This window comes from Quercus lobata, chromosome 3 (assembly GCF_001633185.2).
Source record: "Quercus lobata isolate SW786 chromosome 3, ValleyOak3.0 Primary Assembly, whole genome shotgun sequence".
In the NCBI taxonomy this organism is placed as follows: domain Eukaryota; kingdom Viridiplantae; phylum Streptophyta; class Magnoliopsida; order Fagales; family Fagaceae; genus Quercus; species Quercus lobata.
The window spans coordinates 27590310-27606599 of record NC_044906.1 but is presented as its reverse complement, the minus strand read 5'-3'; the positions used below and the strand labels follow the sequence as shown (position 1 = coordinate 27606599).

At 34.6% G+C, this 16290-nt stretch overlaps 1 long non-coding RNA gene across 2 annotated transcripts; it reads right to left on the bottom strand.

The window, feature by feature from the left end:
- Positions 1–273: 273 nt before the first annotated feature.
- LOC115982217 lies at positions 274–14197 on the bottom strand. 2 transcript variants are annotated; one of them, XR_004089554.1, is made up of 3 exons: positions 14007–14197; positions 13690–13786; positions 274–756 (listed from the first exon to the last, which is right to left on the bottom strand). It is a non-coding gene; the product is annotated as an uncharacterized LOC115982217 (long non-coding RNA). The 2 variants fall into 2 exon arrangements; XR_004089555.1 differs by lacking the exon at positions 274–756 and adding an exon at positions 1068–1165.
- Between the last annotated feature and the right edge of the window lie 2093 nt (positions 14198–16290).

Genomic DNA, 16290 nt, shown 5'->3' with positions numbered 1-16290 from the left:
TACATAACAATTAAATCCTTTCATTAAAAGTCACGTTTTAGTCACAAGACCTCTTACAATGCTTCAAAGCATAATAATAAATAAAACATAAAATAGAGAGATCAAATACCAGTCTTGTAACAGCAAGTTAGCAACAGACTAAACAAAAAATTGACTAATGGCTCCTCTCCGTTGGACTTAGATTATCCTACATTAGTAATCAAATGGGGTAGCATCCTCTAGGCGGACCATTTTCTGGTAAGAGAGATCTGAGCTAGAAGATGAGAAAAGGTATCCAAATAGCAAACCATGGAGCAGTTTTAATAAAGACAAGCATAATCAGATATTTTTCTTGCCATAGCAGAAGCCAACTCTATTATACATATTTATTGACAACTGAGAATTCTAACGTGTTTCAATTCTAATTTTCTTGGAACGGAAACGGTGCACATAGAAATTCAGTATTTTCCAAGCCTTGTTATGCAATAACAAGTACAATAAAAGATTAAAATCTTCAAATACTGTGAAGTTACTGTAGCAAGGTAAAAGTAAACTTAACAAGTAATTATAGAGGCACTGAATTACCATTTTGTGCAATGACAATTGCATCCAACTGCCCGAGTTTTTTTTTTTTTTACTCAGGTGCAAGTGTGCAACATCCATATATCAAGTTTACTTATATCCTGCAAGGTCCCTGAGTTTCTATTTTTTTTTCATTCTCACTCAAGTGCGACATCCATATATCCTGCAAGGTCTCACCACATTAATCATGCAAGTCTGCCACAAAGTGTGAAACAATTTATTAGCTATGACATGGGCACAACAGCAGAAGCAAAGGGCTAAAACTAGTAGCGCATGGGCTAAGTTCTTATTTATTTATTTTTTTTGGCTCCTGAAAAAGGAATCATAGCATATTTTAAAATTGAAAACTCATACAAATCATAACACATTTTGACATATGCAATGTCTTATGAAGTCAAGCTAAGTTTTCTTTTAAGATGATAAATACTAATCGTAATCATCATTGCATGCTCAAGTCCTAAAGAACTGTGCTGCTTCCCACTACTCCCTCCCTCCCACCCTCTCCATCCAAACTGGGCCTTAAGAACTGTGCTGCATGGTCAAATATTAATGGCTGAGGGCCAATCATTCTGGTTCCCATTCTTCCTCCCAAACCACAATTCTCCTAAAATAGTAAAATATTGCAAGAAACTCTGAGAACATGATTGTCATCACTGAACTGAAGCACTAGAAAGTTAGTCTACTGAGAGACACTCGTGTATATATATATATATATATATATATATATCTTGGAAAAAAATTACTGATATGGTATTTTCCCTTCTTTGAAAGGTAGAAATTTATTCATTCAATAGACGTTATTTGTTGTATATAGTGAAGAATATACAATGAATTAGAAAAGAGTCACCACTCACCACCCAACAGGAACTCATATTTTTTAACAATTTATTTTCCAGTATCCAAATAAACTAACAATGGTTTAATTACCAAGAACTAAGTGGAATTCCTAAAAACAGGAGTAAACATAAGAAAATGGTCAAGGTGCATGAGAAAATAAGACATTTTTAGGCATACCTAGTGCCCGTTTGTTTCAGCTTTTGGAAGCTGAAACGGGCATTTTGAAACCAAAAAAATTAGAAGTGCGTTTGGCAAGATTTAAAAGTTGCTTTCTCTAAAAAGCTACGTTTTGAATTTGTGAAGAAAGAGCACTTAAACGGGAAGGCAGCTCTCAGCTGCTTTTGCAAAAGTCAAAGGGCTTTTAAACATTACCGTTGGAAAGCCACCGACTATTTCCCAAATTGCCCACTGTGTTAGCAGCCCCAGAACGGCAGAACCCTTTGATAATTTAATTGCTACAAAGACCCCAAAAAAATAGCATCTAGCCCAAGTTCAATTCAATAACAAATTTCCAAATCTAAACACAAAAAAATCTATAACAAATTCCCAAATCAGCTAAGGAAAAAAAAAAAAAAAAAAAAAAAAAAAAAAAAAAAAAAAAATCAATCCCTTTACAAATTTGGATTCCTCAAAAAAAAAAAAATCAGAATATAGCAAAATCTTTCAAATGGAGTTTGTACCCATCTTGCGGTGGTCCGATGGATGGATTATGGAGGTTTGGAGAAGAAGTTGAAGAGTCTCTCCAGAGGACGGATGAGTTCTTGCAAGCACTTTATTGTGCAGTAAAGGCGTAGGGGAAGTGCGTGGGGTTTATAGATGAAGTTGCTAAGAGGAAAAGGGAAAAAAAAAAAAAAAAAAAAGGAGGAAGGAAGCGTTCTGGAGTTTGGGGAGTTGATAGGGAAAAAAAAAAAAGAAAGAGGGAAAAAAACAGAAAAGATAGTAGGGTTACGTGTGGAGGAGAAAAAAAGAGGGAGGGGGGGGGAAAAAAGGAAAAAAGAAGGAAATATGGTTCGAGTGTGGAGGAGAAAAAAAAGGAAAAAAAGAAGGAAATGCTATCACAATATTTTCATAATACTTTTACAATAAATTTTAAGTGATAAGTTATTATTAGTTAATATTGGTAAAAAAAAAATTCTTATTAGAAAAAAAAAAAAATTTTAATAGTACTTTTAAATTAAAATCAGTATCAATTTTTATCACAAATGTTTTCACAATACTTTCACAATAAATCAAGCAGTAGGTTATTATTAGCTAATATTGGCGAAAAAAAAATAATTTCACAATATTGATTTAAGTATGAAATAAACTCCTTTATATATACATTGTCCTTTTTGGTAATTTACTATTCAAACTACCACTTTTATAGGTGCTAGCCAAACTCTCAGCTTTTTCAAAAAGCACTTTTTTAACAATTTTTACCAAACACTCGGCTTTTACAAAAAACTCAGTTTCATACCGCACTTTTTAAAAACTCCACTTTTTCAAAAAACCTAGTTTCAAAAAACTAAACCAAACTCACCCTTACTTTTTGCTTCTATTGATATTTCAGTGAAAACACCAGGAGGATATTTTTTAATAAGTACGAGGAGTAAAGAATTTATAGAAATAAAAAGATAATTCTTCTGGTTTTACATGCAACATCCTAATATACCTGCCATACAGTATAATTCACAGTTTTCATCTAGCTTAATCTCTTCCTAGGAATCTAATGAAGTGCAAAAGGAGATGTAATACTAACAAGAAAAGAAATTGATTGCAAAAGACATAATTTTAAGGAAAGAAAATTGAATATCAAAACATGTCCAAGAAGATAAACTTGATTTGATTCACTGACAAAGTTGGTAAGAACATGTAAGGTAAAGTCATGGGTTGAAGACTGTGAGACGGGTGCAGTGAACATAACTTACTCCTGGTTAAAGGTTTTCTTGAGAATTGACCTTCTGGAGGTACCATATGATGATTTCTTATGGTTTTTAGAGGTGAGCCTTTTACTGGGTTGGGATGTCCAGCAGGTTATGATCAGGGTTGTTTTGGGGAAGGAGGTGAGGAATGGGAAAGGAGTGAATTGATGAGGTGGGCATGGGGTTTTTTGAACAGCAAGGGAAAAGGAGTAGAGTAGGATAAAAAGGTTCACTGGTGGGCTTTTGTAGTTGCTGAGTTGGCTGGTTTGAGAGCGATGTCTCTAACTAGAGCATTGGTTATTACACACACTGAAATTCCCGTGTTGGTGTGTGCAAGAGTTATTTCCCCTGCCTAATTTATTGGATGTATAAGATTTTAAGTCATCCTTTCAAAATTAAAAAAGAAAAAGAAAAAGATATTAAGATAATTTTATCACTAATTTGTATCTCAACTTCAGAATTCAGATCTCTCCTTTCCTAACTATCAGAAATGTCAACAACAACAAAAAGGTGATAATTATCACTATTTTAAATTTTATTTAAATTATTAATTACTTACAAAATTCAATTAAGTTATTTCAAACATTGTCAACAATAATATTTTGATTAACATTGCATGCAAGTTGAGATGTTAACAAGTCGTGAACGAAATGAAAAGGAATGGATTTTATGGAATAAACTAATCAAGAAATCCACTTATGTTTAGTGCTCATAACATTGGACATGTCTGGGGCTCCCCAAAAATTTAAATGTGAAAATTGATTGCTTAAAACCAGAGTTTAAATTCGGTCTGGAGCTGGCCAATGAAAACATGCCACGTCCTTCTCCTTCAAGTTATATAATACATTCCTCTACTATTCTTATGTTTCATCCGTCCTCTCACAAACCTCCCCATCTTCTTCTTCTTTGGATTTTCTTTCTCTCTTCGTTCCCTCTGTTACTCTCTCTACTTTACTCTCTGAGTTTTCAAAGACAACTTTACTATCTGTGACTGATTATTCACAATTCTTGTGTTTCATCCGTCCTCTCACAAACCTCCCCATCTTCTTCTTCTTTGGATTTTCTTTCTCTCTTCGCTCCCTCTGTTACTCTCTCTACTTTACTCTCTGAATTTTCAAAGACAACTTTACTATCTGTGACTGATTCTCTCTCTCACACACAAAAACACAGCCAACCCAGAGTAGAGTTTGTGTTCATAATCATCATCAAAGATCATCAAACACTCAAAAAGTCTCAAACTTTCCCTTTCACTGATTCATCTACCTCCATTCTATGCTCAATAAAAGCAAAATAATCACATCTTTCCTGCCACATTTATCCCCTTCTTCTCAACCCCACCAAAACCAAATATGCATTGTGGACCTGGCCATGGCAGAGCTAAGAGCACCAGAGCTAATTGGGTTCAAAAGGAGGCTGGTGGTTCAGTGCATCATCACAGCCCTTTTCCAATTTTTTTTTATATTGTGAAATTTTAGCATGGAAAAGATAGTCTTTGTAGAATTTGTGATTTCTCTTTTAGATGTTAATTTTCTTTTGATTATGATGTGAAATGTGACGTGTTTATGTAAAAAGTTGCAAATTTGAGATATGGGTTTCTGTCATTGTTGGATTAGTTTAAGGAATATTGTGAAAGCCTTGTAAAAGACCCAAGTTGAACATTGTTGGATTAGGCAGAAGCTTGCATTTTGGTGTTACTTTTCTTTTCCTTCAACTTGAAGCATTGTTTTCTGTCTCTGAAACTTTCAGATTTAATGCCCACTGTGTTGATGCATGGATCAGCAGGGAAGATGAGTACCACAAGAGAAGGAAAGAAATGTATTTGATGGTATGGAAAAGGGACAAAAAAAGGGCAAGAGAGAGAGTTATAGAGGGAACAGAGAGAAAAATCCAAAGAAGAAGAAGATGGGTGAGGTCTATGAGAGGAGAGAGATGAAACACAAAAATTGTGAATAATCAGTCACAGAGAGTAAAGTAGAGGAATGTGTTATATAACTTGAAGGAGAAGGACATGACATGTTTTCATTGGCTGGTGTAAAACACCACTTTTAGTTGAAGAAGATTTTTATTTATTTAACTTGAACACTGCTTTTACTTGAAGAAGATTTTTATTTATTTAACTTGAACACTGATTTTTATTTATTTAAATCTTGCACATTTCAATACCTATTCACACCTGTTCAATTTATTTATTTTTCCTCAAATAGAATGACAGAAATCTATTTTGGTTTTGAAAGCGGATTTTGGTTGAGATTTTTAACTATTCATAAAGATCCCTTTTTCTTTGTGTTGGGATCATGAAACTTACTGTAGGACAGGATTAACAATATTTGCTAATCAGGGGCAGAGGCAGTAGGGGGCGAGGGGGGGCAATTGCCCCCCCCTGACTCTGTGAAAACAGCCCCAGAGTACTATTACTATGATATATATTCAGATATTCTTAAGCAATTGACCCCTCTGACATAGAAGAAAAAAAAAAAAAAAAAAAAAAAAAAAAAAAAAAACAAAAACAAAAACAAAAACAAAGAAGCAATCCTTAAAAGAAACAGTCTAACAGACGCCGAAAAATAAGGGAAATGAACTTCCCTGACCCACCAAACCAACATATCATTTTTTCTAAATTTTTTATCCTATCCCACTTGTAACGTTTTTTACCCGTCGCCATTCAAGCTTTTGAATTTCTTGCTTGTCTCATAAATGAATATATATCATAGATTCATAATAGTAGTTAAACAAATAGTGAAATGCAGTTAAAATTGTTTAGTCTTTTAGATAGGAATAGGATGAAGCTTTTTACTTTTTACTTTTTTAGAATAAGATAGGATGAAGCTAAATTACCTAACACCGAAGAACAATTTAAGATAATCTTTTTTTATTATACAATTGAATTAGTGGGTCTCATATATAAATAAATATTATTAAAAATATTTAATCTTCTTATATTGTACCAAAAACCTAGAGTCTCCAACCCTTCATTATATTTTTCTTCTCCTCTATCTCTTGGCTTTTTAACGGTTTCAAAATATGAAAATTTTGTTATAAACTCAAATTTTAGATACTTAAAAGGATAGATAAATAAATGTTGAATTCTACATATTTTAAGAATCAATTAAGATGGTGAAAAATACATATATATATATAATTTTACACGTATTTACTATTTACTATACTCTTAAGACCATCAAATTAATCTATTTTTTAAGTTTATTTTAATGAATCAATTAGATGTCTAAACTTTATGTATTTACATTACTCTCTTCTTTTAATTGTTAATAATTATGAACTAGTTATTTTTGTTTCTTTATTTAAATGATACAAAACATATACTTGTAATTACATTTATTTATAATTGTTTATTTATTTTGTTATTGTTAATTTGTTGTTGATTAACATATTTAGAATATTTTTTCTTTTAATCTTGCCCCCCTAAACTGAAATCCTAGTTCTGTCACTGTTGCTAATGCGTGTGAATGGGTATTAAAATATGTTATGTTATTTTTATATCAAATAATTTGAATGGTCATGAAATTCCATGGTTTCTTTAAAAAAAAAAAAAAGGTCAGGTTAGTACCCTTATGTTCCAAGTTCAGGGCGACCTAGCTTGTGGCCTTGTTTGTTTGTTTGTTTGTTTGTTTTGTTTTGTTTTGTTTGTTATTTTTTTCTTTTTTCTTTTTTATTATTATTTTTTTTCACTCTGGAATCTATTTATGAATTTGTAACTCACTCAGTCACTATTCTCAGACAGCTTATCAAAAACCCAAGTCTCCAATACACTTTTGCCACTAATCTCATACATAATTTTGTCAAAAACTGCTCTTCGATTAAAAAAAAAAAAAGATGAGGTAAAAATGTACTTCATCAAAGCAATATTTTAACATTTTAATGTTTATCAAGAATTGTTGTTGTTATTTGTTGAACTTTTGTAGAGGATTTATATAGTCTCTCATGTGTAGAGAGGATTTGTTGCAGAATGGATATTACCTTAGTTGCTACATAGTAGACAACTTTTCTACCATCTTCTTTCAATGCCTATACAGGAACTAGAACTTGACAAGTTGATAGCTTATACAAAACTCTAGAGCTTCAAAGAACACTAGTGTCTAGAGCTCTAGAGTTGTATTTCAAGTTGATAGAACTATTACTTATTGCGCATTAAAAAAAAAAATTAAAAAAAAAAAAAAAAAAACCTACTATATTTTGTATTAGACCTAAAAATACTCTTAACATAATTATTTCGTTTTGCAGGTGCTTAAACTTAGATTGGAAATTAATAATGAAGAAGACTTGCAGATGAATATTCTTGCTTATTTAATTATTAATTGGATTTAGCAACAAATTGCATTTATTTTGTGAATGTATCTCTTAAATATATTATTATTTTTTGCAAGTTTTCATCAATGGTATTCTTCTAGATAAATAATACCAGAAAGTGGAAGCATATTGGTATATATTTTGTTTTCTATGGCTATGCTTAATATTAAAACATATTGTATTTAATATTTTTGTATCATTTTTTTTTTTTGGATTTTTTTTATTGTGACTGTTAAGGTTTGTAATGATTGAATTCCTATTAACTTCATAACTAATGATTGAACCTAATAACTATTAAGTTGGAGGACCCGGTTGGTATGCGTAACTTTAACATATTTCTCCTATATATGTGGTTGATTTCACTTTCTAAATTTAACTCTAGCAAAATTTTTAAAACTTCAAAAAAATTTTGTTGAAGTTAAATTTAAAGAGTGAAGGAGAAGTTTATTGAAGTTATGCATATACTATCCGGGTCCTCCAACTCAATAGAAATCAATCATTATAAAGTAATGCAATAGAAATTCAATCATTATAAACCTTAACGCTTAACAGCCCCAATAAAAAATCCAAAAACAAAATTAATGCAAAAATTTTAACCTACAATATGCTCAAATATTAACTATAGTCATAGAAAACAAAACATACACCAATATGCTTCCACTTTCTATTTTTGTTTATCTAAGAGAATACTATTGACAAAAACTTACAAAAATAATATATTTAAGAGATAAATTCACAAAAAATCACTGCAATTTGTTGTCATATCCAACTAATTTAATTAATTAAGCAAGTCATTGTCACCCTTTATATATCTATAAGCAAGTCTTTTTCTTCAATTTTCAATTTCAAATTATTAATTTCCAACCTAAGTTTAAGTAATTGGCAGAACGAAATAATCTTATGTTAGATTTTTTTAAGGTCACATACATAGTAGTTTTTTTTGTAGATGATATTGAAAGAAAATGGCAAGAAAGTTGTCTAATATGTGGCGTTCATTTGTTTTGCTGGCAAAACAAATGAGGAAAGAGGGACAAGGAGATTCAAGAGGCCCAAGAACAAGTTATGGAAGAAAAGAGCAAGCATTGTCCAATAAGGGTTTTAACAAAGAAGCCATAAACCCAGCCTCAAACACCTATACACAAAGCAACTAAGGTAATACCCATTGTACAACAAACCCTATACAAAAAATTTAGCATGCCCATGATAGACTAATATAAATCCTCTACAAATAACGTCATTTCCTGATTTGCTTTTAAGTCCAACGTTTTGAATCTGCCACTTGTGAATCAGGCAGACCCACTTGAATTTTCAATTTTTATTGGATCCTAGTCCACATTGCCTTAAGAATTTTTGAAGCCCCCAATTAGAAATGCAAAGTCATATGGACCAACCCTAAAACCTATGTTAGCTCTCGCTGGGTTGCTAAACAGCTAAAGGCCATGGTGTGGATGGATCTATAGGGACCAATGACGCCCAACTCCTTGAAGGCTCTAGGAATTCTACTCATAAATGCACAACCGATGAAACCAAAGCCTAAACCTCTCAACATCTTAACAAGGCTCAAGTGTCGGCTTCGGCTGATTGACATACTTGTGGTGTTGACTCAAGCACGTGGGGGGGGGGGGGGGGGGAGTTTCAGGCAATCGCAACGACTACCAACCGTTGATTTTTTAAAGGTTTGATTTGTCACCTATTTCTAATTGATTTGATTTCCTAGTAAGCTAAGGGCTAAGGGGAAGGTGTTAAGTACCCCATGATACCCATCTTTTGATGGTAGCTTGTTTCAAATTATTCCTATGATCCACTATTTGAAAAGAAACTAGAATGTTGGCATTCTGATGTTTAAAGAGAAATTATTTGAGATGATGTAGATGCTTTTATTCAAACTACTAAGGAAAGAGGAAAGAGAAACAAATTTCAGTTGAATTCAATATAGGACAAGGATTTCCTGCAAACATGTTTGCAGGAGTTACTGCAAAAAGTGTTATGTGGTAGCTTATGAAGCTAACATCTGTCCTGGACCATGTGCATGTCACATGACCAGCCAAAGTCACCAAATTCACTTAACCACAGTCAACACCAGGCCACTAGCCCTCTCTCTCTTAACCAACCCAAGTAAAATAAAACCCCAACCATTTCTCTCTTTGCCGGCCAGCCCCCTCTCTCTCTCTCTCCACCACCGTTCGTCGCAGCCACCATCCCTTGGCAGCAACACCATCAATGAGCTCAACTCAACTAAGCCATTCTCTCTCCAATTACTCTTACTCTCTTACAAAAATGGAAAAAAAGAAAAGAAAAGAGGAAATATTTTCAGATCTGCAAATTCGTGACTCAATGTGCAATGTGCATGCACAATACTCATATCTGATTACTAAGTGGACCACATCAGAAATTATAACCAAAAACAACAAAGACCATTTTTTCTATATTTGCAAAGCCACAAGGGATTTAGAGCTTTAGAATGAAGCAAGAAGCAACCAAGGAAAAGAATTTCACATATAAAACTGAAGCTAAAGGTTTACAACAAATAAAACGAAAGAAATATTGAATTTTTCATCTCCATGCTTCCCAAAAAAAAAAAAAAAAAAAATTCTGGGCATACAAAATCAAATGTCTTTCAAACAAGAAACAAACTTGCCCATTTGTACTCTCAGTCCCCATTTCAAGCCAAACTTCTCAAAAATAATTCTTTTATTTTTAGTTCTAAACATGAAATTTGATCCAAATCTATTATTTACAGCTAAATCCACCCACGAATTCCACATATACTTTCCAATTAAACCATGGGTCAACCACACCCAGAAAGAATATTTTTTGTTTTCCTATATTTGTAAGAGATTTAAGACTAAATGGAGAGAGAAAAGAGTGTTTTTGCTGAGTTGAGCCAACCTGACCGAGGTATCACCGCCAAGGAATGACGGCGGCAACAAATGGTGGTGAGGTGAGAAAGAGAGAGAGGGCTGGACCAGCAAAGAGAAATGATTGGGGTTTTGTTTTGTTTTACTTGGATTGGGGCTGTGGTTAGGTGCCAATTGTGGTAAAGGAAATTTGGTGACATTGGTTGGTCATGTGACATGGACATGACTTAGGACAGATGTTAGCTTCATAAGTTGCCACATAACACTGTCTGCAGCAACTCCTGCATACATGTTTGTAGGAAATCCTTGCTCTTCAATATATCTAATCTTGCTCCTTTAGTATAGTATACCAAGCCTAATTTTTGCTATTATTTCTCCGACGTGTTTTCTTATGCAAAAAGACCAAAAAAAAAAAAAAGAAAAAAAAAAGATTAAATTGGGGATTAAATTAATTTGTACTCCATGGTCTAAAAAGATTTAAGCCATGGACAAAGCACTATTTTTTAAAAGCATTTTCAAAAAGTTTGTTTTTTTGGAAAACAAGTGAATTTCAAGATGAAAACATGTCTTTTAGGAATTTATAAATTGGATATTTATTAAAAGGATTTATTTATGAAAATCGTTTTGGAATTTTTCAAGGAAAACCAATCTTGGAGCTTTTATTTATTTATTTTGATAAATAACATAATTTATTGAAAAAAAAAATGTATGCATGACATATACTAGAGACCATCAATCAGGTGAAGAGTACAATGATCAATGAAATCTAAAAGAGATGAAAAAGCATAAAAACCCAATGAAGGCAGCCAAGCAAAAAGAGAAGTTACAAGAAAAAAGTCTTTAGTTCTAGAATAGTTCTTTCTTGGTCCTCAAAGCTTCTGGAACAGCTCTTTTTATAAAAAAAAAAAAAAAAAAAAAAGAAATTTTATAAATATTGTGGAATAGAGAATTATCTATAAAAAATAAAGGGAAAAGTTCCATATAATTATGAGAAAAAATAATTTTCTTATCAAAGGGTTCCATGGATTTTGGTGGGGAAAAAAAATCTATTTTTCAAAGGGAAAAATATTTAGGGGACTTTGGAGAACTATGTTCAAAGCAACCAGAAGTTTCAAGGAAAAAAAAGAATTTTCAAGAGTTAAAATTCCATGGAGTCTGAAAAGCTGTTTCTTGTTGGGTGGGGGGGGGAACCCCATGGTTTTGAAAATATACTTTTCAAAGGCAGATTCATTAGTTTTTAGAAAAATGTTTTCAAGAAGGCCAGACCAGATTCGTCTTTGTTTGAGCTGCTCCCACACACGCAGACCGGAAGATCTGATAATCACATGGTTTTTGAAAAAGTATTTTAGGACAACCAAATATGTGTTGATTAGTCCTACTTAAATCTGGAAAAATGTTAAGGTATTAAGATTGATTGCTCATTGATTATGATACCAATGGGTAGCTTTTAATTTAGGACAACCAAATCCTTGTTGATTAAACCTAATTCAATCTGGAAAAATGTGAACGTTTAGAGATTAATTCCTCATCGATTAGCAAACCGAGAGGTAGATTTCAATATAGGACAACCAAGTATGTGTTGATTAGTCCTACTTAAATCTGGAAAAATGTTAAGGAATTAAGATCGATTGCTCATTGATTATGATACCAATGGGTAGCTTTTAATTTAGGACAACCAAATCCTTGTTGATTAAACCTAATTCAATCTGGAAAAAAGTGAAGGTTTAGAGATTAATTCCTCATTGATTTAAAAACCGAGGGTAGATTTTGATTTAGGACAATCAAATCCTTGTTGATTAGACCTAATTAAATCTTGAAAATTTTTGTTTGGAATGAGATGATTTTTGCATGCACGTAATTTGGTGTATTATACTTGATTCACTTTTTCTACCTAAATTTTGGTGTAGATTAGTCATGGCTCCAGGAAATGGAAGTAGCAGCCATGCGTCACGCTTAGATAAGGGGAAAGCCCCTATGGTTGAGCCTGAGCCCATTAGAGGTGAGGATTATGGTAGTGAGGTGCCCCTTTCCCAAGCGGTGTCTCCTACAATTAGAGGAATTGAGATAGTTATAGTTGGCCATCAAGGGGGAGATCAGAAGAGATTGGCCGCTTCTTTGAAGACTGATCAGGGTGAGGATCCTCTTATTGATGGGAGAGAAGGTAGACTGGTAGAGCTCTGCAGACTGCAGGAGCTCACTGGAACTTTGCTCAATGAGGAGGGCATTGCTGTTGGACAGTTCTGTGGTGGCATGGCCCATGATTAACAGCACTAAAAAACACCCCTAACACTCTTAACGGTGTCATTTCCTCCATCTAGAACAACACATTTTCTGTATTTAGGGGAATCATCTAATCTAGGTGGCAGATTACTGTTTGTTGAAGTTGTTGCTTGGCTTTTTTGTACAAGTCTTGCATTAAAATTGTTTTTGGTTTTGTGGTAGAAGGTGCGTTAGTCTTGGTATAATGTGGTTGGTTGTTTGCAGCTATGCTAGTAGCCTATTTATCCCTGCTTTTCTGGTTGAGGGAAGGGGGGGGGGGGAGGAAGAGAGCTTGTGATCTTTTCTTCTGTTTTAATAAAAAAACCCAAAATTCCTATCCTACTACAATACCATATCAGCCTACAAGTCTACAACCAGGTCACACACACACAACCAAAAACTGTATTTAAAAAAGTAGAAAATAAGGGCCTTGGGTTCTGAAAATCCTCTCTCACCCACCCTCCAATATTTTTTTTATTAAAAAAAATAATTGCATATAAATTTTAGCTAATGGCCCCCCTAAATTTTTTTATTAAAAAAAAAAATTTTGTAATACATTCATGTAAAATGACTGCATCATAATTTTTTCTCCTGTTACACTTAAACAAAAACATATTAAAGATATATGTTCCCAAAAAAAGATACATTTATGTATATTACTAATGCATCATCACACATTAACCAAAGCATGTTCAAGACATATGTTCCTAAAAATACATAATTAAATCTCTTTAATAAAAGCCTTCTTAATTTATTTTGATTTTTTGGACTGTGTTTTTATTCATTTACTTTTAGAAGTTAAAATTGTGTATTTTGTGGTTAACAGTTTGAGATCTTCTTCATAAGTAACAGATCTAGAGAAACAAAAAAATGACCACAAGTGTTTCACATGATTCGGTCTATCTCACAAGAATAATACATGAAACTAAAAAAATATCAAATCTTTAAGAATTTGCAAGACTTACATAGGGAGAAGGGCAACCAAAAGGACCATCCTACAGGTTTTTCACAAGCCAATCTTGAAGTGGCATGTCCTCCAGATCATCAAAGTGGGTTCAAAATCTGAGTACGGAGGTGGGTTGGGTTAGATTAACTCAAAAAGTCTTTTTTTTTTTTTTTTTTTTACATAAAAAAAAGAAGAAAAAGATATAAGCAAAACACTTTAAGTATGGAGGTGGTTGGGTTAGATCAAAACCCACACTAGATACTACCATCCAAATCCACCACCCACAGCCACATCCACAACCCCAAATCAACCGAGAGAGAGAAAAAACGATCTTACCTAGGAGAAGAGAGAACGTTCTTGCTGAGGAGTGAGAGAGAAAAATCAGCACAGAGGAGAGAGAGGGAGAGAAATCAGTGCAGACTGCAGACGAAAGAGAGAAGTTGGCTAAAGAGCCTTAAAGACTGACTTGTGAGGGAGAGCACTGAGGAAGAAGAAGTTTTTTGAGTGAGAGAGAGAGAAAGATGAAGTCTGATTTTTAATAAAGATCCGTTGGTGTTGGGGCCATCAACTTTAAGTTTTTAACGGCTGAAAATTGAATTCATTTTTTTTTGTATTTAAATTTAAAAATTGAAGAGAATATTGAGTACTGATACAAAATCAAATCAAACCAGTATTATTTTGGTTCCCACAGAAAAGTGAAAATAACTCCCGGGAAATGTTAACTCAAAGTCTGACAAAAGTAGGAATGGCAACGGGTCGGGTTCGGGTCGGGTTTTTTTCATACCCGGACCCGACCCGCGGGGCAAGACCCGTGGCCCGAATCCGGCCCGTTTAGGGTACCGGGTTTTTTCCCTGGGCCCGGACCCGCCCCAGCCGGGCCCCGTTTAGGGATTGGGCCCAATTCGTGGCCCAACCAAAAAAAAAAAAAATTAAGCCCAGATTTATTTTTGCCTACGTTCAAGCCCAGATTTATTTTTGCCGTTGAAGTCACAGACTCTGCCTGATTGACTGAGGGAGTGTGTGAGTGAGGGAGGGAGGCGTGAAGGAGTGTCGGTTCTGTCAGAGTGTGGGAGTGAAGGACTGCGCTGAGGGAGACGGAGGGTCGGAGTGACTGAGCTGAGGGAGAGGAAGGGTCGGCCCCCCGCTGCTGCCGGCGTCGGCGTTGGCGGCTGGGGTTCTCAGCCGCTGCAGCAACAACCACAACAGCCGCCTCAACAACAACAGCAGCCTCTTCCTCCTCTTGCTGCACCGGTAGCTCTTTTAAATAATCCCAGTTTCGCCCTCCAAAACCCCCAAGCTGCCTTAGTTTTCCTTCAACAACATCAACAACAACAACAATTTCTACAACAACAACAACTACAGCAACAGCAACAACAACAACAACAACAACAACAACAGCAATTCCTTCTCCAAAACCAAAACCCTAACACCTTCCCAATCCAAAACCCTCCTCCTCCGAATAACCCTAACCTCCATATCCCTCCTCCCCAGAATCTGAATCTGACTTAGAATCAGAATCAGCAGTTTTCCAATTCGAAACAAACCCACCCAATCGAAAAGGTCAATCGCCAAAACATCTCCCTTCCCCAGAATCTGAAGTTGCCCAATTCAAAGCAAACCCACTCAATCGACAAGGTCGACCGCGCTGTCACTGAGGGACTGTCGGAGGGAGGCGTGATCAGACTGAGTTGATCGGACTGCAATTGCAAAGTGCAGAAATGAGGGAGAGGGACTGCGGATCGGACTGAGGTGAGGGAGGGAGGTAGCTGAAGAGTGAAGACTGAAGAAATGAGGAATTAGTTAGGGTTAGATTATAGGTGTATATATATATATTAGGGTATTTTTGTAATTTTGGGTACCGGGTTTTTAAACGGGTTTTTATACGGGTCGGGTCTCGGGTCGGGTCTGGGTTTTTAAAATAAAACCCGGATCCGACCTGGACCGGTTTCGGGTTTTTAAAAAAAATCCATACCCGACCCTATTTCTAATCGGACCGGGTAAAACCCGACCCATTAGGGTCGGGCCGGACCGGGTATCCGCGGGTCGGGCAAAAATTGCCATCCTTAGACAAAAGAACTCAAAAGGACAAAACTGAAATCCAGTGCAGACTCCTATCACAGTTTAGCTGTTCAAAAAGTGTCTCCTACAACTCAATACAACTTTTATTTTTGGGATAATTATATATTGCCCATATGTGGTTTACTCCTAATTCTAAGTGCCTATCTGTGGTTCAAATTTTGACACTTTTAAATTTTTAACTGCTGAAAATTGAATTTATTTTTTTTTTGTATTTAAATTTAAAAATTGAAGAGAATATTGAGTACTGATACAAAATCAAATCAAACTAGTATTATTTTGGTTCCCACAGAAAAGTGAAAATAACTCACGGGAAATGTTAACTCAAAGTCTGACAAAAGAACTCAAAAGGACAAAACTGAAATCCAGTGCAGACTCCTATCACAGTTTAGCTATTCAACAAGTGTCTCCTACGACTCAATACAACTTTTATTTTTGGGATAATTATATATCGCCCATACGTGGTTTACCCCTAATTCTAAGTGTCTATCTGTGGTTCAAATTTTGACACTTTGCCCACCTGTAATTATCACCGTTTATGTGC